We start from the raw sequence: 19427 nt of genomic DNA, 5'->3' as shown, positions 1-19427 counted from the left end.
AGCCCTGCATGACCCGGCACTTACCAACCTCTCCAGAGCCATCCCTCCTACCCCCCACCTTCGCCCCATCCCAACACAGTGGGGGACTTTGACAAAGTCCAAATCCTTCTTCCACTAGTACTTGCCGTGGCTGACTCCACTTGCCAGGAAGGTCTCAGTATCAACATCACCTCCTCTAGGAGGCCTCCCCTGATTACGCTTCTAAAGCAGCCCTACCCACCCATCCCCGATCGTTCCATCCCATGGCTTTGCACTTCCTTCACAGCATCATTACCTGAAAATATGTTCTCTATTTACACACAGGTCATCGGTTTCCCTCACTGGACTAGGAATTCTGTAAAGGCAGAGACCTTGTCCATCCATTCATGTTTGTAACCCTGGCACAAAGCACCATGCCAGGCGTGTGATAGGTACTTGTCAAGGGAAGGAATGGCGAAAGGGCAAGTAAAGACCCTGCCCTCCCAGAGCTTCCAGTTTGTGGTCCTTGATCAATGTCCAATAAAACACTGTTTCACCGTTTCCCACGTGATGGACTAGAAAGGACTTCTGCCTCTGTCCCTCACTGGCTGTGTGACCTGGGACTGGTCATGCATGCTGTCCAGGCCTTGGTTTTCTCTTCTGTAAAATGGAAACAACCTAGCAGAGCTGATGTGAGTCCCCATGAAATGATAAAGATGAAGCGCCCCACACAGTGCCAGACCCAGGGACGTGTCATCTGCATGAATATGGCCCCCTTTCAGACTTATTCAGGGCTGCAGCTGTTCTGCGTTCTGAAGACATGGAGAAGACTCGGAATGGGGCCCTGACCTTGAGGCCTTCCCGGTGCCCCCTCCCTCCCACCTAGGGAGAGAGGAGTTCTTATCTGCTGAGATCCTTGCTGTGAAAGAGGCCACCTGTGTAATCAGGACGGTCGCACCGGTGAGTGGGTGATCACTGCAGAGAAACTGAGTCTGGATCCACTTCTCCGCGGTACCTCCTCTCCTTATGTCGAAGCCCCTCTTCGTTTTCCGCCTTCCTTGTCTGTGTAAACACATGCACACACACACGGATGCATGTACAGACAAACCCATATCCACACACTTACACAATCACCGGCCAGCAGACATATACACTTGACTAGGAAACACAGGTGTATACATAACCACACACACACAGCCCCCCTCCACTTTTCTGGCCCAGTGGGGACCTGTCAGACTCGTCTATCAGTCCTGTTGCCTCCTGCTCTAGGCTGGGGTTAGGCACAACCCTTGCAGGTTAACAGGAGGCAGCGTGGGTACTCCCCTTGGTAAGTTCTCCTTGAGGTCTAATCCCACTCTCGCCTGCTGCAGACCTTAAGGACTAGGAACCCTGGCAACCACTCCGGACACCCAGAAATGACAGCGCCATCCCTTGTGCCCACACCCACAGGCTGGTGGACATGTAGAGGGTGGAGGTGCCTGAGAAGAGCTGCTCCCAGCTTCCTGCCCCGGGGGGGAAAGGGAAGGGGAATCCCTCAAGGAGGGTCTGGGGCACTTGGCAGGCATGGGGCACACCAGCAGTGGGGGGCCAGTGTGTTCCCACCATCTGGGATGCCCCATGTTCTCTCCCCCGGGCTCTTTGCCACCTGGATCCAGCTGGACTGGGCTTGTGCCAAGCAGGACACATTGAGCATAGCAGGCAGGGGTGGGGGTGACCTAGAGGTCTAGAGGGACCAGCTCATCCTGTCGAGCCCCTCTGTGGGCCTAACACTGTGCCAGCTGCTTTTAACTTATTGTCACAACAAACCCTTACCCCAGCAAGGTCACCCCCATTTCCCAGATGAGGAACGTGGCTTAGAGGGAGGCAGAGAGGGAACCAGAGCCCCCCCCCCACTTCATTCAGTAGGGCCCTGCCTAGTCTCGCCTCTCCTTGTCCTCCTTGCCACCCTCCAAAGGACAGACCAAGCGCCAACTGTGGAAAACAACTTCTTTCAGGATTGGAGCTGATCTTCCAGAGAGAACTAGCTCTCTCAGGGTGAGAGATGCGAAGGGACCTGACTCCCAGGGCCTGGCCCGTAAGAGGCTGAAGCCGGACACCCAGATTTGGGGGAGGCGAGCAGAGTTGCTGAAGGTGCTGGGAAGGACCTCTCACAGGATCTGCTGAGACGGACGCACCTTGCTGGCAGGCACAGCCACACTCCCCGCCGACACACCACAGGAGGACAACCCTCTTGCTGGAACATGCACTGCCTCGTGCTGTAAAGCAGTAAACCGGTCACTGCCGAGTGAGCGAGAGGGTGGGCCTCCCATCTCATTCAAACCTGGCACAACTCTGACCTCTCTGGGTCCCAGGCTTGGGGGCCGGGGGCCCGTGGGGGAGAAGGCTCTGAGTGCCGTGGTTGGAGAGGAGGAGCCCTGGGGTGCATCGCCAGCCAGAGTTCTGCATGTCAGAGTGGGAGTGAGTGGGGCTGAGCTCGGGTACACGTGTGGGTGGCTGTGTGCGTCAATGCGTGGGGGGAGAGTCTGTGTGTGTGTATATGATGTGCCTGTGCGCAGGTTTTGTGTGTGTCTGCCTAGGCCTTGTACGTCAGAAGCCCGGGCCTGGCTCTGGGATCTCTGCTGTGTGTGCGTGCATGTGTGTGTCTTTGTATGCAGGCTGTGTGGTGTTTCTCGTGCGTTTATTTTTCTGTTTGTGTACATGTGTGGTGTATAATGCACACAAGTGTCTGACGCTGGGGTTTGTGTCTCCACTCGGTGTCTAGGTGAATGTGGGGCGTGTTGACAGGGCTGGGTTTACTGCTGGAGTCTGTGTGCCACCAGTGTGTGGGGTTTCTTTGTAGTTCGTGCCCGAGCCTGTGTGTGCGCATGCGCACACGTGTGTGTGTGTGTGTGTGTGTGTGTGTGTGTGTGTAGGGGAAGTGTTTCCAGGCCTGTGTCTGGGCCTTTCACTTCAGTGTGAGTCAGGGCATATGGCATTTGCAGGCCTGTATGTGACTGTGTCTGTGTCAGTGTTTGGTAGGTGTCCGTGCCAGCCTGTCATGTGTTTCCCTGTGTGTACTTGGGGGTTGTGGGCAGGCCTTCAATTCGGGGAGTGGGGGGGTGGGCATTGTGTGTAATACTATTTGGTGTGTGACTCTCGGTGGTTGTGACCCTGGATGTCCTATACGTGTGTCTAGATGTGGGGTGTGGATTAGTGTGTAGTGTGTATCCACAGAGCTGTACGTGTGACATTGTTATTCTTGTCTTTGGGGACTTTTTAAGCTAATGCTTCCCAGGAAGTCTCCTCCTCCCCCAAAGGCTGAGATCTCGGCCATGCTCTGCACTCCCAGGCATCTTGGCCAGCTCTGTGTTTGCCTTGGGGGGGGGGGGGTAGGCTGGGCGTGCTAAGAGAACCCTGAAACTGCCGGCCAGAGGTCAAGGTCGCATGTCAGGAAGCACAGGGCTCTTTCTCCTAGGGCGCCCCAGGACGCCCTCCTTTCCCCTCCTCACTCACAAAGGGCCCTACGGGTGAGGCCACCGCATGCCCCCCACTCCCGCCCTGCCCAGGTCTCCCCTGAAATGAATTTTAATTTCCGCTCTGGGCAGGCGGCCGTAATGAGGCTTGAACCAGCAGGGCGGCGGCGGAGGTGCGGGGGCTCGGGTTGCCAGCTGAGGAAGGGAGGCGCGGATTTGAATTTCAAAGGCAGCTGGGGCCCAAGTGCGTCTGCGTCGTGCGATTGTGTGTGTGGCGCTGGTGGGTGGGCCAAGGCGCGCCTGCGTGTGCGGCGTGTGTCTGGGTGAGCGTGTTTAGTGAGTGTGCCTCTGAAAGGCGTGTTCGAGGCCCCGCGTGGTCTGCGAGCGCGAGTGCCTGAGCCTCCGGGGGTCTCTGCCACCGTGAGAACGGCCACGGCAGCGTGTCCGCGTGTCTGTGCGTGTGCTTGTGGGCAGATGCTTGCATCTAGGAGTGTGTATTTTTAGGACGGGTCGGCACCACCGTGTGTGCGTGTGTGTCCGTGCTCCGGGCCCTGCGTGTGGCTGCGAGGGTGGCCGCAGTTTTGGGCGCTGGTGCCTGTGTCACCGCGTGGACGTCCGCAGGGGTGTGAGGGTGTGTCCGTGTGTCTGTGCCACGTGTGAACGCGCGTTTGCACCTGTGAGTCCGTGTGGGCATCTGTCTATAGGAACGCGTGTCTGAGAGTCCCCGCGTCCCAGCGTTGAGTCTGCGAGTGTGCCCGTGCTTCTGCGCGCCGGGGGTCTGTGTCACCGTGTGTCTGGAAGCGCTGGCGCCGGCGAGAGTGGGTGTCTGCGCGAGCACGCAGCGGGGCCGGCGCCGGGGTGGGGGAGGCGGGGAAGGGGAGCCCGGGAAGAGCGGGGCGCCCCTTCCCCCGCCAGCGCGCCCCCCCCGCCGCGCCCCCACAGCGGGAAGGGGGGAGGGGGGACCCGCTCACCGACCCGCGGGTACTCAACGGGCTCTCCGGAGGCAATGGCCGGAGAGGATGGGCCATTAGCCAGAGGGGCGGAGCGGCACCCGTTTCACGCTCGCTCTTCCGAGGGCCAGGGCGTGGGGGCAGCTCATCTGTCTCAGGGAAACGGGCCTGCGCCGCGGAGAGATCGCCACCGCCTTGTGGCTGCACTGGGGACTCAAGCTACAGAGCAGGAAGGGCCGCCGGGGCCCCAACAAGGTACCATCTCCTAAGAGGCACCCATGGACACTAACTCAGATACACCGGGGCACATTCCCAGGCACACCTGACACACACAAGAGCGTGGGCCAGGCTGCTGTCACCCAGCTCAGGGGTCAGGCCCACTGGTGCGCACCCGGGAATGCATGCATGTGAACTGAGCATGTGCGCATACACACACACACACACACACACACACACACACATCCAGAGACACAGGTAAGTTCGTGTGCACATCTCACACTCACTGGAACAAACTCACCCCTCCCTGGGTTTTGGGCCCTGTGGGGCGAAGAGGGCTAAAGCTCAGAAGTCCTAGAGAAAAAGGGTAGCCGGAGTCACTTCATGTTGCCTTTACTCTGTCAGGCCCTGGGTTGGACCCTGACAGGGATGCCTCACCCTGCATCATATCTCCCAGAAGCTGGGGCGGAGGTGGGGGCACAAAGACCCCAAATATAGTTATTCCTGGTCATTGCTGTAAGGTGCCCACAGCCAGAGGCAGGTGAGAGCCAGGGGCTGCCTTCTCATGGGAGGTCCCTCAGGGTCCTGGCTGGAACAGGCAGGCGCTGTCAGGATACCCAGAGGACAACAAATTAGGAACTAGGGATGGGATGATGGTTTCAGTCCTCCTTCTCTGCAAGAATGACAGCATTTTGAGAAGGGGTAGGGACTGACTCCTCTCAGTAAGGCTCAGCCAGGGGCCTGGCACCAAGGGGCTACTCCAAAAACACTACTGACTGAATAAAGGAAAGAAATAAATGAGTTAGAGAATGTAGAGGACCACCTAAGGGCTGAGGGAGCAGCATACAGAGGCAGAAATAGTATATCTGCATGGCTCTCTGCATGGCCGTGTGTGTGTGTGTGTGTGTGTGTGTGTGTGTGTTTCAGGGGAGAATATTGGAAGCTGGAGGTTAGGCTGGAAAGACATCACCGTGGGCCTGGTAAGCTAAACCAGACGTAGATTTTATTCTCAAAACAACAGAGTCCTCTGGAGGGTTTTGGACCAGAACGAATCACAGTCAAATTTGTTTGGGAGAAATAGCTGGGCCACTGGAAGGTGGATTTGAGGAAGCCAGGACTGGAGAAGGGGGCTAAGCTCATTCATTTGATCATTTATTCATTCAACAAGTATTTACTGAGAGCTTACTATAAGGGTCTAGCCGTGGGGTGCCCAGGTGGCTCTGTCGGTCGAGCCTGTGACTCTTGATCTCAGGGCCATGACCTCAGGCCCCACGTTGGTGGTGGAGCCTACTTAAAAATAAATACATAAAAGTGTGTGGCGCTGAGGGAGTGAAACGGATACAATCTACGACCTCAAGGAATTGCTAGAACCTGACCATATAACTGCTGAGCTTATGTGGAGTTTACCTTCTAGTGGGGGAGGGGAGGCAGACACAAAGGCATAAATATGTGGAATGTTAGTGTTGGGGAGTGCAAAGAAGGAAAATAGTGTTGGGTAAGGAGGCAGGAGTGGTAGAGGAGAACAGGGGGCGATTTTAGGTAAACTCTTCTCTGAGACGGTAGCATCCGAGCAGAGACCTGAAGGAGGGGAGGAATGCGTGGAGAAGAGCAGCCCGAATGGGGAAAAGTGTAAGTGCAAAAGGTCCTGAGGGGGCGTGTGCCATTTACTCAGATGGGGAAAGACTTGTGGGAAAGTGGATGATTTCTATTTTGGACGTGCTGCATTGAGGTGCCTTCAGGACATCCAGGGACAGTGACCAGGAAACAGGAGAGATGTGGGTAAAGATCGAGACTGGAGAGAAGGGAAGCTTGGGTGCTGCTGCAGTAGGAGAGATTAAGTGTAGCCGGCAGGGAGGAGAATGGGGAGGCAGCCCAAGGTGTGAGAGTCAGTTCTGGGGAGAATGGCTGCTAGGGTGGGGAGCAGGGATGTGGAGCATGTGACCAAAATGGCACCGCTAGAATGGTCCTGGTCCTAGCTTCCCCTCCTTCCCATCCCCCTGGGGCCACAGCCTCTCCGCCCTTGCCAGTCTACCCTGCTGCCTGGGAGAGAGCCAGGGTAACAGGCTAGGTTGCAGACAGGAGCCCCTTTCTACAAGGAAGTCCCCTGAGCTCCCTCTGCCCCTGTCCTGGCCATCAGAGCCAACCTGTCCCCCTTTAGTGCTTCTTTCCTCTCACTTGAGGATGAATCCTCAAGTAACTCTGCAGCCCCCAGAGCAGGAATTAGTCCTGAGGAACAGGGGAATCTGGACTGAGAGTCTGGAGGACCACAGACTTCCTAGATGGCCTCTGAGCTTCCATTTCCCCCTGCGTGGGATCTGGAGGGACAACATCCTAGCAGGACCTTTCCAGCCCTAACAGGATCAGAATTTCTGAGGCTCTTTCATCACGTTTTCGGTGATGTTGTCCGTGTGTGTTATTAACTGTTTCACAGCTGGCTCTGGGGAGGAAGTGGGGAGGCATAGCCTTGATCTGTAGCAGTTGCCAATTTCACTGGCGTTAAATCCTCCCGCAATGGCCAATTTAGACAACCAACGTGAAGTCAATTGGCTGGCAGATTCCTGAACATGTAACAATCGGCTCTCATAAACTGGTATGAACTGGTTCCAGCACCTTTGCCAGACACTTTCTGGAGAGATGGAAAAGAGGCACAAAGTCTGGGAGAACTTTCGGGGGGGTGGGATCTGCTAGTAGGAGACAAGTCAGGATTTCTAGCCACCCCCATCTTTCCTCTCAACACCCAGGTCATTCCCCAGGGAGGGGCCAGAGCCTCTTGTCTGCCATTGCTCCTCTGACTTTAACCATGTGACATCCTTCCTAGGCCTCTACCCACTGGGTCTCCTACTCAAAAGGTAGACCGGTATCCACAGCCTCACTCACTTTCCACCCCCCACCCCCCGCAAAGGGGCACTTTTTTTTTTTTTTTTTTAAATAGAGGCCAGACAGCATGGGCAATGCCATCCTGACCCACAGCCAGGCTACAGCTGTGGTCAGTGTAGACGGGTGACCTGGATATCTGGTCCAGCTCTGCCACCAGCTCCCAGGAGTTTCCTCTCCCAACCTGTCCTCAGTTTCCCCATCTGTAAGATAGGCAGCAAGTGCTGGCCTCTCCAAAGGCCCTTTCAACTGTGAGATCCTGCGATTTCTATCAGTCCTTCCCAGGGCCTCCTCTCTCAGAACATTTCCCCAGCCTCCTAGACCCCCCTGGCTCCAGCGGCCCCCCACCACCTCTGGCTCCCCAGGCTCCCCGATAAGGGGCCCAACTAATTACATTAGGATTTCATGCCAATTAGCAAACAATTACACGGGCAAATTGGTGCCTAATTTGGAGCAATAACGACAGCTCCATTGGCCGAGGCAAGATAGCTGCAGACACCGGCCCTGGTCCTGTCGAGCCCCTAGAGGATGGGAGCCGCCAGCTCCGCCCTGACCCGGCGAAGTCTGCAGTTCTCTAATTTAAGGATCTTTAAGTGCTGTTTAGCTGTTTGTGCTGATGACATGGTCCGTCCAGGCCTTTAAACGAAGGATATAGAGGAAGGGGAGGAAAGGTGGATAGTGGGGACAGGGGAGCTGAGGCAGGCGGGGCCGCCTTCACTGAAGAGGTGGGAGGATTGGGGGACAGTAATTAACCGTCTAAAGGCTTGGATGTTTGAGTGGTTCATGTGAGCTCAGGACCAACGGAGACACCAGTTAGGCTAGAGCACAGGCGCACGTAGGGGGGTAGGAGGGCTGAGGCCACAGAGGTGGGTAAGGCCAGGCAGAGAGCACCATTACAGCAAACTGAGGCATGCTCCCGGAGACCTGGGAGCCCCTGGGGCCTCAGGGTGGGAGGAGGAGACTGTGCCTGGACTCATCCTGGGTCCTGACCTTGGGTCACCAGCAACCACGCATCCCACCTACAGCCGCCCCTGTGAGGTCGCCTCCAGTCTCCCCTCTGAACACGGCTAGAAGCCACTGCTCTTGTCCGGGACCACAGAGCTGCCAGCTCTGCCCCTCATCCCCTGTCCATATTTTCCCCAAGTGCTCATTCTAATGAGCAAAGCAAACCAGATTCCTCATTTGTTTAAACCCTCAATGGTTCCCCAGTGCTCTCGGGATAAGATCAAGCACTCTGCATTCCCTGCCTGTTACCATCTGGCCACTGTGGACCTCCCAGGTTTCCCTCCCTTTCTACCTGCACAGCCACCCAGTGTCCTGGGAACCAGACCCCGGTTCCTGATTGTGCCAGCCTCTCTCCCACCTCCCGGCGGCCTTTGGCTATGCTGTTCCCTCTGCCTGGATTGCTGTCCTAACACCCCTTCCTTGTTACCCAGGAAGGTCCTTCCAGGGCCACCCTCCTCTGCCTCCCAGATACCTCCAGGAAGCCCCAATTCTTCTCTCTCCTCTGGGCTCCCTTTGTCACCTTCTTCCGTGGCACTGTTCACTCCACACTGGAGCTGGTGGTATCAGTGCCTGCCTGCTGCTCATGGGTAGGGCCTGGAGCTGATTTACTCTGTGTCATCTTCGTCTGGCATAGAAAGCACATGAATAGAGAAGACAAAGGGAGGAGATTAAAAAAAAAAAATCCCTTGAGGATGGTGGAGAAACTGAGGCAGAGACCCAGAGAAATATTTATGAATCTGGTGGATGCTTCACTTATGGAAGGAAAGCTGGGTCAGATTTCAGCCCTCTGTTCACTGGAGCCACGCCCTGACCCCATCCCTCCAGGTTTTCTTCCTGAACACCTTCACAAAGCTTGGAGGACCCCCTCCAACCCATTCTTACCCAGCTGTTTTCAGCTCCGCTTTCAACAAATGAGATACAGAAATCCCCACTAAGCTAAGGATGCCCCTCCCCAATAAAGGCAGCTCTCACGAGGGCGATGGCACAGCAAATGGAACTGCAACACGAAGGACGATGGGCAGACTCAAGGAGGAACCTCCTGACCACCAGGGCTCAGCCCCATCCCTAAAGGAATGGGCAACGGGGAGGGGGGAAGGGGCCTTGGCCTACCTAAAGGAGACTGAGCGGAGGCCAAGGGTAGAATACAGACCTTCCTGAAGGCAGGGGGAAGACCCAGCTGACTTTCCTGAGAGCTTGGTTCTCCCTTGGGGGGCTGCCACTCCATCTCAAGGCCCATCACTCATGTTAATTACCAAGAAAAAGCCAATTTCTCCTCATTTCCAGACTCCGAATGACAGTATCATTAGGCTTGTAATGTGCAGAGAAATTGTGCGTGTCTGTCTTGGAACATGTCCTGAGCCAGAGTGGGTGAGGGCGCCCCCAGCTAGGGTTTGTCTCCAAGACGTTCCCTACGGCAGAGGGCCAATCTCAGGAAGCGATGCTGTGCCACCAGGACAAAGGCACTCTCCTTCTCTGTTTAGTGGGCACTAGTGGTGGTGATTACACATACTGGGCAATGGCGTGGGTCACAACACACAACACACAACACACAAACCCTGCCAGATGCAAACAAAGCCAGCAGTTCCCTTCTCAGAAGGGCACAAACCCCCTTGTCCCAATCGAACTTGAACTTAGGCCTGCCTGCTGTCATAGCCCATCCCAATCTTGCCCAGAACCTTTACTCTGAGCTCCCTACCCACCTCTGGACCACCAGGGCATCTGAGTACCATCTCATCTCTGGGAGCGGGGAGTTGACTATTCTTGAGCCTTCCTTCCTCTCTCAGCAAAGCCAACATCCTAAACATGAGCAGACCTCAAACAACAGCCACTGCCCACAGCCCTTTACACACCTCTTCACACTCTTCACTGTGTTTCATCCTCACTCAAATCCACTTAACATGTGAGGAAACTGAGGCCCCCACAAGCAAAGTGATTTGCCCAGGTCCACCTCTCAGAGGAAGCTTGACCCCAGGTCTGCCCGATGTCAAAGCTCAGGCTGAAGACAAGGGTCTTCGATCCATCTAGTACTCTGGGAACACGTCCTCAGTTGGTCCCTGCTCCTGATACAGAGAATTGGCCCCAAATAGGCTCTGCCCTCAAGAGCCGAGGTTGGTGAAGGAGAGGCAGGATGTAAAAATATAATTATAGCTCAGTGTGTTCTGTGCATGACACGAAAGAGAAAATACAAAAGGCTTATCCTCAACAGTAATCAAAGACATGCAAATTAAGACAACAATATGATGTGGTTTTACCTATTGAAATTAATACAGTTTGTTTTGTGTTTTTTTTTCTAAAGACAGCGTTGATGTGAACTGAAATCTGGGGCACTCTCAGACTCTGCTGATGGAAGAGTAAATGAGAACAACTTTTCTTACATTTTTTTAAAAGTAGGCTCTACACTCAACGTGGGGCTCGAACTCACAACCCTGAGATCAAGAGTCACCTGCCTTACCAACCGAGCCAGCCAGCCTTCCCCTAGAACAGTTTCTAGAAGGCCATTGGGCCATGCTGCCAGGAGTTTTAAAAACACACCCCTTGATCTTGTTAATCTACTTTTAGGAATCCAATCCAAGAAATAACCAGATACTGAAAAAGAACCATGCATCAGGAATGTTTATTGCCATTATCTATAACTGAAAAATCACAACCAACGTAAATGTCTAGCAGTTGAGGGTTGGTTAAATAAGTTACAATACGTCCATATATAAGAATATTATGCAACCATTAAAAGTCATGTTCTTGAAGAATTTTTAATAACCTGGGAAAATGCTCACTCTATAATAAGTTAAACAAAACCATACATATAGGATGCTCTTCACTTCATAAAAAAAAAAATTAATCAATTCATTTAAATAAAGTCTGGAAGGAAATAAACCAAGAGTTAATCTGAGAGGGTTTGGGGTGATTTTTTTGGTTTCAGTTGGTACCTTTTTGTTTTTTCTAAGTCTCCTCCAAATCTGTGGGAAGAAGTCAAAAAATGCAAGCAATGTAGGGGGGGTCGGGTGCAGCCCAGGATGTCATGAGAACACAGAGGTCCCTAATCCTAGTCAGGGAAGGCTTCCTGGTAGAGGTGATGCCTGTACTAACTCTCAGAACACATAACCTTTATTTATCATTCCAAGAGTCAGAAGACTGGTTCTAGGCTAGGAAACCATGTGCAAAGGCATAGAGGCAAGAGAGATCCCGATCTCTTCTGGAAACTCTTAGTTGCTTGTGGGGCTGGGTAAAGGGGCAACAGGTAAACCCCAGGCGGTGAGCAGAGACCAGACTGGGGAAAGCCTAGAAGACCAAGCTGAGGAGCTGGTGCTTTGCCCTGAGAACAAAGATCCAAGCAGGGGGTGTAAGAGAATCTGAGTTGTGTTTTAAAGGATCGTCATTGTGGCCACTGAATGGAGGAGAGGATAGGGGCACAGGAGAGAGGGCGAGGCTCTACCTGGAGTCTGGAAGGTAGGGAGCGCTGATAGGAGGCTGTTGCATTGCCTGGGTGAGGGAGGGGTCTGGCCGGGGCTGGGTGCGGGTGGCAGAGAGGAAGAGAGGAGGAGCGAGAGCTAGCTAGAGCAGTGATGATGAGGAGATTTGACAGGACTTGGTGATTAATTGGAGAGGGGAGGCCGGGTGGGGGAGGGGAGGCTCTGCCTCTGACAGGGACTACAGCACACACACATACAGGCACACACTCAGAAATTTAGATCACACGGTTTCAGGAGTGAATTGCACCCCCAACCCCCCCCTCAGCCCCCCACCCCGCCCAGAGGGTCAGATTTGAGCCTTATTTGATATTTACCTGCAGACCCTAAAAGAGGCTGAACTTGGCCCAGTCACCACACTTGACCTCTGGCTCACCCCGGGCACCCATGTGCCTCTGTACTCCCAGCCTGCACCCCCAGAAAGTGGAGGCGGGCAGGGTGAAGGGAAAGCCCACAGGGAGTGGGGGTGGGCACAGGCAGGAGCAGACAGCCAGATCTTCCCTTGGGACATAATACCGTCACACACATAGACCCAGATCCACAGAGAGAGAGAGCACAGTCACCCACGGGGACTCTGAGAGTCAAGTCACAGGCAGAGATGTACACAGAGACAGCCTGACGCAGGCTGTTAGACGCAGGCCTGTCGCACACAGTCACACACCCACCATCAGACAAGCCTCCGACACAGCCCCAGACGGGTCTCACACTCAGGCCCTCGGGCTCAGCTAGAGTCCCCAGGTCCTCCGACCGTTCCACCCCCCCGCCCCACAGCCGTCCTCCCTCCCCAGGAGGACAGACAGAGGGCTGGCAGAGGGGCCAGCGGAGGGGACTGGCACAGGGACCAGCAGCCAAACGGGGCAGCGGGGAGGGAGGCCTCTGAGAAGGGGTTGCCAAGGCAACAGGCTCCTGTACAACCAACCAGGAGCTTAGATTCTCGGCTCTTATTTTTAGAAGTTGGGCCTGGGCTGGTTGGGCCGGCCAGTGGGCCTGGCTCCCTTGGGCAGGGCCTGAAGACATAGACACCAGCCTCAGCCCCCTGGGGGGGTTCTGGTGGTCACTGCCCATGCCAGGCTTCTTCCACACACACCCAGCCTCCTTCCCCAGGGTCATGCCCTGGATAGGATCTTCTACTCCCTTCTGTCTTCACACAGACCCGGGGTCCCACCTGCTGTACCCTCTAACCTCCAGGGCCCAGGAATGGGGGACACAGCCTACCCTCCCACTGCAGTGTGTTGATGTCTGTGGCTTAATTTACAGTGTGTTGAGGGAAGAAGGAGAGGGTGGACCTTGGCCAGATTCGTGAGGTGGTATATGGGGTATATGTGTGTGCATCTTAGGGGTAACTCCCAGGTCAACTCTGTGTGCATGTGTGTGTGTCTGTGTGTGTGTGTGTGTGTGTGTGTGTGTGTGTGTGTGAGGGAGAGAGAGAGAGAGAGAGAGAGAGAGAGAAAGAGAGAATATTCCCCTTTCCACAGAGGGAAAACAGAGTTCTCCCTCTCTCCCAGCCCCACTCACCACCCCTACCCCTAACCTCCACCCATGCCTGGATCTCTTAAAAATGGGGGGGGGAACAGAGATCTCAAACTGGAAAGGTGGTAGAGAGTCTGTGCCTTGGTGTCCCCCCTTTTCCAGACCCCCCTAAGTTTGAGCAGTTAGCTCCTGAGCAGGGCAGGAGAGCGGTGGCAAGGACAGGGAGGGACCAGACAGATCCAGGTGGACGGAGACTGGATAAGGGGGTTTGGGGAAAGCTTGCTCCAGCGAGTTGACTTTTCGGTGACTCCTCCAGCTGCTGGGGATTTCTCTGTTAATCTGGGCCGGCTCTGTTTGCATCTCATTTGCCTATATTTGCATAACAAGGGTCTAGCTGGCACCGGAGATCAAAATTCCTAGCCTGAGTAATTGTGTGAAAAAGCCTCTGGAGAGGGAGCCGGTAATTTGGGGGCCAGGGAAACAGAGGCAGGGAGCTGGGTGCCCTGGTGTGGCTGGTCCAGGTCCACATTTAATCTGGGAGCCTCCGTATCTTCCTTAATGCCAGGGCCAGAGGGGTGGGGATGTCAGTGGGAGTGCGGTTGGAGGGGCAACAAGATTGAGTCAATCTCAAAGCTGGGCACAGAGCAGTCAGTCCCCTTGGGGGAAACGGCCTGAATTTGGTAAGAGCAGAACTGGGAGTAGGGGTGGGGAAGTTAACACTCAGCTAGTTTTGCCCCTCCTGTCAGCCCCCTGGCCCCTCAGCCCCTACCAGTCTAGTTAAGAGCTGAACTAGCCAGAGTGCCTGGGATGGTACCCTGGACCACCACTTACCAGCTCCAATACTCTCAGACCTGGGCAATGGAGGCCCCTGCCCTCCCCCTCTACTTCGGACGACCCTCTTCTGCATGGGATGAAGAATTTCAAGGTCCGAAGGCCCACAGGGTGGTCCCCACCTGGTGCTCCAGCCCGCTGCTAGACCATACCCCGACACAGGACCCTAGAATTCCCTGCCCCCAGAGCCCTAAGCCAGCTGCCAAGGCCTGGGTGGCGTCTTCTCCACATCTGTCTCCTCAAGCCCGAAGGGTGGCTATTTACCAGGAACGTGGAACAAGCAGGGACTCTAGTGTTGGGGCATCCGCAGGCCTGCACGCGAAGCCCCTCACACTGCTGCCTGGAGCCCAGAGACGGAAGAGGAGGGGGGCGGGGGTGGAGGTCTAGGGGTCTCCTGTTATACTCTTGCCCTAGGCTTTGTAAACATTCGGGGTGGCTCTGAGAAGCTGTTTGATCTTGGGCAAGTTACTTAACCTCCCTACACTCCCAAGTGGGGTTAATAATAGTACTTGCCTCATGCAGCTGTTAGGAGGAAGAACTGAGTTAATTCATGTAAAGCACTTAGAGCAGCGCCTGGCACAGAGTAAGGGCTTGTAAGTGTTCACTATTATTATCTATATTATCCCGGGATTTGGCTTTTTTCCCTCCAGCTGCAAAAGAAGCACCTTTTCTTTCACTTTGAGAGACTGAGAAAGTAAGGGATGGGGACATCCCTTCCACTCCCCGCCCCCATCCCTCTGAGCCCAGACTCCCCCCTTGTTTCCCTCCCCAGCTACCATACCCCTGGGCCAGGATGCCAGGATGCCAGATGCTAGGAGGACAGCCAGGTCACTGGACTGAATATAATGGTTTGTTTAATGTCCTTATGGGCCGAATGAATGAGTGAACACTGGTTGAGTGAATGAATGAAAAACAAAAATCGAATGACTAATCGTCAAAAGAAGGCTGGATTCACTGACAGAAGGACAGAGCTACAGCAGATGTTTTGGTTTTGGGGGCCCACAGATCCGTTTCTTGTTTGCTTTCATTAGATGGTAGGAGGCAGAGGGGGGCTAGGGGCCTGGCCAGGCTTTCTGCAAAGTCAGCCCTGGCGTTGGTGAGTGGCTGCTGCCTGGGGACGGGGTAGCTGTACCTGTGGGTGCGAGAGGAGGTGCCTGCCTGCGTCTGGGTCCTTCTGTGCCCTGTGGAAGCCTGAGTGTGTGGGAGTGGCTCTGTATGAATCCACGCATCTCTGTGCCTGTGCGTCCCTGCTCAGAAGTTCCTCCCTGCCCAACAACGAAAGGCCCTGGGGCAGGCACCATCCAGGTCTGGGGTGCGGGGTGTGGAGGGTGCTCGCGAGCTTCATTACCTCCTTATTTCCACCCCTGCCCCTCTCTGGCCGGGCCAGGCCTCAGCGCGCCCGCCTGTCAACTGGCGGGTTAGCAGTGATAGAGAGCTCTCCTGGGGCCCCCGGCAGCCTCCACCATCTGGCCAGGCTGGTATTGAAGGAGATGGGGGGACCTGTCGCAGGACGCCCCCTGGGCCCTCCAGCTTGGCACTGGGGCTCATCTCAGAGAGTAATGGGTGTAGGGGCATGTGGGAGTGCAGGTGTGTGTGTGTGTGTGTGTGTGTGTGTGTATGTATGTGATTTCCTGTGTGGTGACACTGTGTGTGGGCGGCTAGGTTGACCGTGGGTAGAATTTTACATTTGCATTCATGACTGTCTATGTTTGTATGGCCACATGATTGGATCCTTGGGGGCTGGGGTTTCTGTGTATGACGACGTATATCCCAGAATATGGGCAAAGCGTTTGGGTCTTGGCTCTGTAGGTTTTCCATTGGAAGTTCCCAGGCAGAGATGGGAGAGGGGAGGGTCAGGTCTGGTGGGGACAGGCGCAATGGCCTTGAGAGAAAGGTACCCATTCCTAGCTTTCAGTCCAGAGAAATTAACCTCCAGGTCCATTTCTTTAGAAACGATTCTCATTTCTCTTCCTCTACCTGGGTGGCCCAGGGGTGCTGAATCCCACTAGATGGGCTGGAAGTCCCTCTCGGGAAAACCAAGTGGGCCCTAGGAGTCCTAAAGCCCTGTTTCCTAGAGGTGGGCCCCAGTTTCAGGTACCATCAGAGCTCCCAGGCTCCCTGGGGAGCATCCCATGGGGACCCCCCTCACCTGCCACAGCACAGAGGCAGGACACACGTAAAGCCACTCTCAAGTAGTGACACACGGTGACCCAGACATGAACACTGGCACAGGGTCACTTGTGAACCAGAAGCCCACATGACAGTCACAGATCCACTGGACACAAGCACATGTACATACACCCATGCGTACATTTTGACACACAAACATTCACACAGGCACACAGATGTAAGGTGCATGCCTATTTACACACGAGAACATGCCCATGAGCTGCAAGGACACACATGCTTATTACATGCTTGCAGACATGCTTGCATGTGTGTGTTCACACACATTCTGTCCCTTCCCGCCCTTGTTCCGTGCTCAGTCCGATTCCCTGCTGCAGCTCTCTTGTAGATGACCCTTTGCAAGGTGGGCATCAAAGGAGGGCCACATGTATAGGGGACTCCATGAGTAGATAGCTGTGTGTATCTACGTGTGCAAATTTGTACTCGTGTCACTGTGTGTCTTGTAGCCTATGTGGCTCTAGCTCTGTGCAAAACACGCAAGTGTCCCTTTGCGGGTCTTTTTCTGGATCTCTGCGTATTTCTGGCAGAACTTATGTGTACCTCTGTGTACACATTTTTGTGAGTGTGGATGACAGTAGGGGACTTGTGTATCATGTGCCTGTATCTTGTGGACCATCTCTCCACAGATGTATACCTGTATATGTCCGTGTGCGTGTTTGCATATATGTGCATTTCTCGTGTGTATATGGCTCTGGGGTCTGGAGTTCACAGGCTGGCTGGGCTGGCTCCCCTCCCTTCCGAAGCTGTGGCCTGGGGTGGGGCTGGGCAGGACTGCTCTGAATCCGTCAGCCATTGACAGTCGTATTTACAGAGCTCCGAGTAGGACGTAATTGGTTCTATTAATCTTTCTCTGGTTGTTAATTGCTCACTTATCGGGTTGTGTATTATGCCGACTGTTGCTCTTAATTCGCCTCCGTAGCTGCAGGTGTTTGCTGCCTTATTAACTGTTAATCGGCACGGCTAGGGATGGAGACTTAATTGGCCCCCAGAGTGGGACACAAGCGGGCCAGCCGGGCACTGCCAGGCTCTCAGCCCGTCCCTGGAACCCTTACCTGTGGAGCACAGGTGGCTACAAGGGAAGGAGTTGGCCCGCTGCTATCCGCAGGCAGACAGCAGTCTTGTATACAGTGGTCAGAGTGACAACTGTAGGGTATTAGCCCCCATGTAATCCTAACTCCTCCAGGAAGCCAAACAACCAATCAGAATCCAGCTCCTACACTCCCTCTCCAACACCAACAAACTTCATCTACCCAGGAGAGGAGCCAGCCTCATTTATCTTAATTATCCGAACCTAATTGAGAACTAAGAGACCAACACAGAGTGGAACTGGTTCTCCTCCTTTAACACCTCCTCTGCCTCCCCTCTGACCCTGGCAGTCAAGGCTGTTAAGGTCACAGAGACTCTGGGAGAAAGGAAGGCAAGAAGGCCAGAGGAGGAAAGGCTGAATATAGACCCGGGGAGGACTTTCCAGCTTTCGAAGAGGCTATACGGAGCAACTAGCGTCCAAACAAGAACAAGAAATTCCAGAAGGAGATCTGCTGCTCCCTCCCAGCCGTGCTCTCAGTCCTGCTCAGCCCCTGCTTTCAAAGCCCCAACAACAAGGAACTCACTGCCTCCATGACATGACTACACAACTACATCAGTGAGGGTTCTTCACCCTGAACTGACCTCTGCTTTTTTTTTTTTTTTTTTGCCCCATGTCTCAACAGAGGAGTCCCAATTGTCCACAGTGGGGACCCTGAGCCCCAGAAAGGGCAAGGGAGTGGCTCCAGGGTTTCCCAGTCTGCCCTTGTAAAGGCTCAGATGTTTGACTCTCCAAAGTTTCTGCCGTCAGCCTCTGGCCAGACCCTGATCCACCCTAGACATCTCACTCCTGTAAGGGACCTTCTTGGTCACCACCTCCCTAGCTCCGGTTTTTAAGCCTCTCAAACTCAGCTGCCACTGCTGCAGAGGTCCTGGGCTCCAGCACATTTGAGACAGAAAGGCAAGGTGTCTGGAAACAACTGGTCCCTGAGAGGGAAAGGGGTGTAAGGATGTGCATGTGTGTGTGGTGTTGGTGATGGGTGGGAGATAGGGGTCCCATGCTTCACTAACCTGGCCTCCAGCCTCCAAGGACAAACAGGCAAACGAATAGTCCTCATCCTTTGCCTCGAATCCTGACATCTGGAAGTTCTTCCTGGTGTTTAGTTGTCAAGTCTTGAGCTGCAGAGGATGTTGATTTGCTTTGGTTGGGTCCTGAGAGGAGCTGGGCTCTATGGAAGGAGGGTGGAAGCTACCAGTAAGGGCTTGCTATGTGCCAGAAGCAGCATAAGTGTATGTGAAAAGTGACATCTCATTGAAGAGTCACATCACCTTATAAATTAGGGATTAAGATCCTATTTACAAAGAAAGAAACTGAGCCATAGAGAGGGGAACTAAACTTGCCCAAGGCCACACAGACAGGAAAGGGCAGACTGGGATTCCAATCAGGGCCTGGCATTGCCTGGGGGTGCTGGTAAAGGTCTTTGGTCAAGGGTACCTGGATGAATTCATACTAATGGTTCAGTAAGGTGACCGGGGGCCAGAACCAGGAGTCAGTATTACAGTTCACCCACCCACCCCGATTCTGGGAACATTAACAAGAAAAACACTCACGCATGCGCTGCCCACGTGCCCTTCAGGCGGGATGAGAGAGGAAGCAAAGGGAACTGTCCAGGGATAGTTGCCCAAACAAGTTCCGGCCCCGCCTCTATGTTAATGACATGCAGATATATGTAAATTTGTAGACGCTACCGCTCAAACCTTTGGAAGAAATGGGATGACACAGGAACAGTTGCTATGGAAACCCAAATGCGACCCCCCTCTCCCCCCTACCGCACAAGCGAGCGTACAGACACGTGCACAAAGACCCAGGGTTCCTCGCTCCATAGCCCAGAGGATCACGGAGTCTCGGAGGGTGTGAACCGGAAGGACCCTCAGAAACTGCGTCCAGCCTGAGGGAAGCTGAGACCCGGAGAAAGTCGCGAGAGAGCAGCTTC

At 54.4% G+C, this 19427-nt stretch overlaps 1 long non-coding RNA gene across 1 annotated transcript; it reads right to left on the bottom strand.

Annotated features, from left to right (window-relative positions):
• Positions 1–10989: 10989 nt before the first annotated feature.
• LOC131505117 (uncharacterized) lies at positions 10990–19394 on the bottom strand. Its single transcript, XR_009258278.1, has 4 exons — positions 19281–19394; positions 19045–19191; positions 18505–18662; positions 10990–11041 (listed from the first exon to the last, which is right to left on the bottom strand). It is a non-coding gene; the product is annotated as an uncharacterized LOC131505117 (long non-coding RNA).
• Positions 19395–19427: the final 33 nt, after the last annotated feature.

The sequence above is a fragment of the Neofelis nebulosa genome, chromosome 2 (assembly GCF_028018385.1).
Source record: "Neofelis nebulosa isolate mNeoNeb1 chromosome 2, mNeoNeb1.pri, whole genome shotgun sequence".
Taxonomy (NCBI): domain Eukaryota; kingdom Metazoa; phylum Chordata; class Mammalia; order Carnivora; family Felidae; genus Neofelis; species Neofelis nebulosa.
The sequence above is the reverse complement of the archived record's forward strand: the minus strand, read 5'-3'. Positions and strand labels throughout refer to the sequence as shown.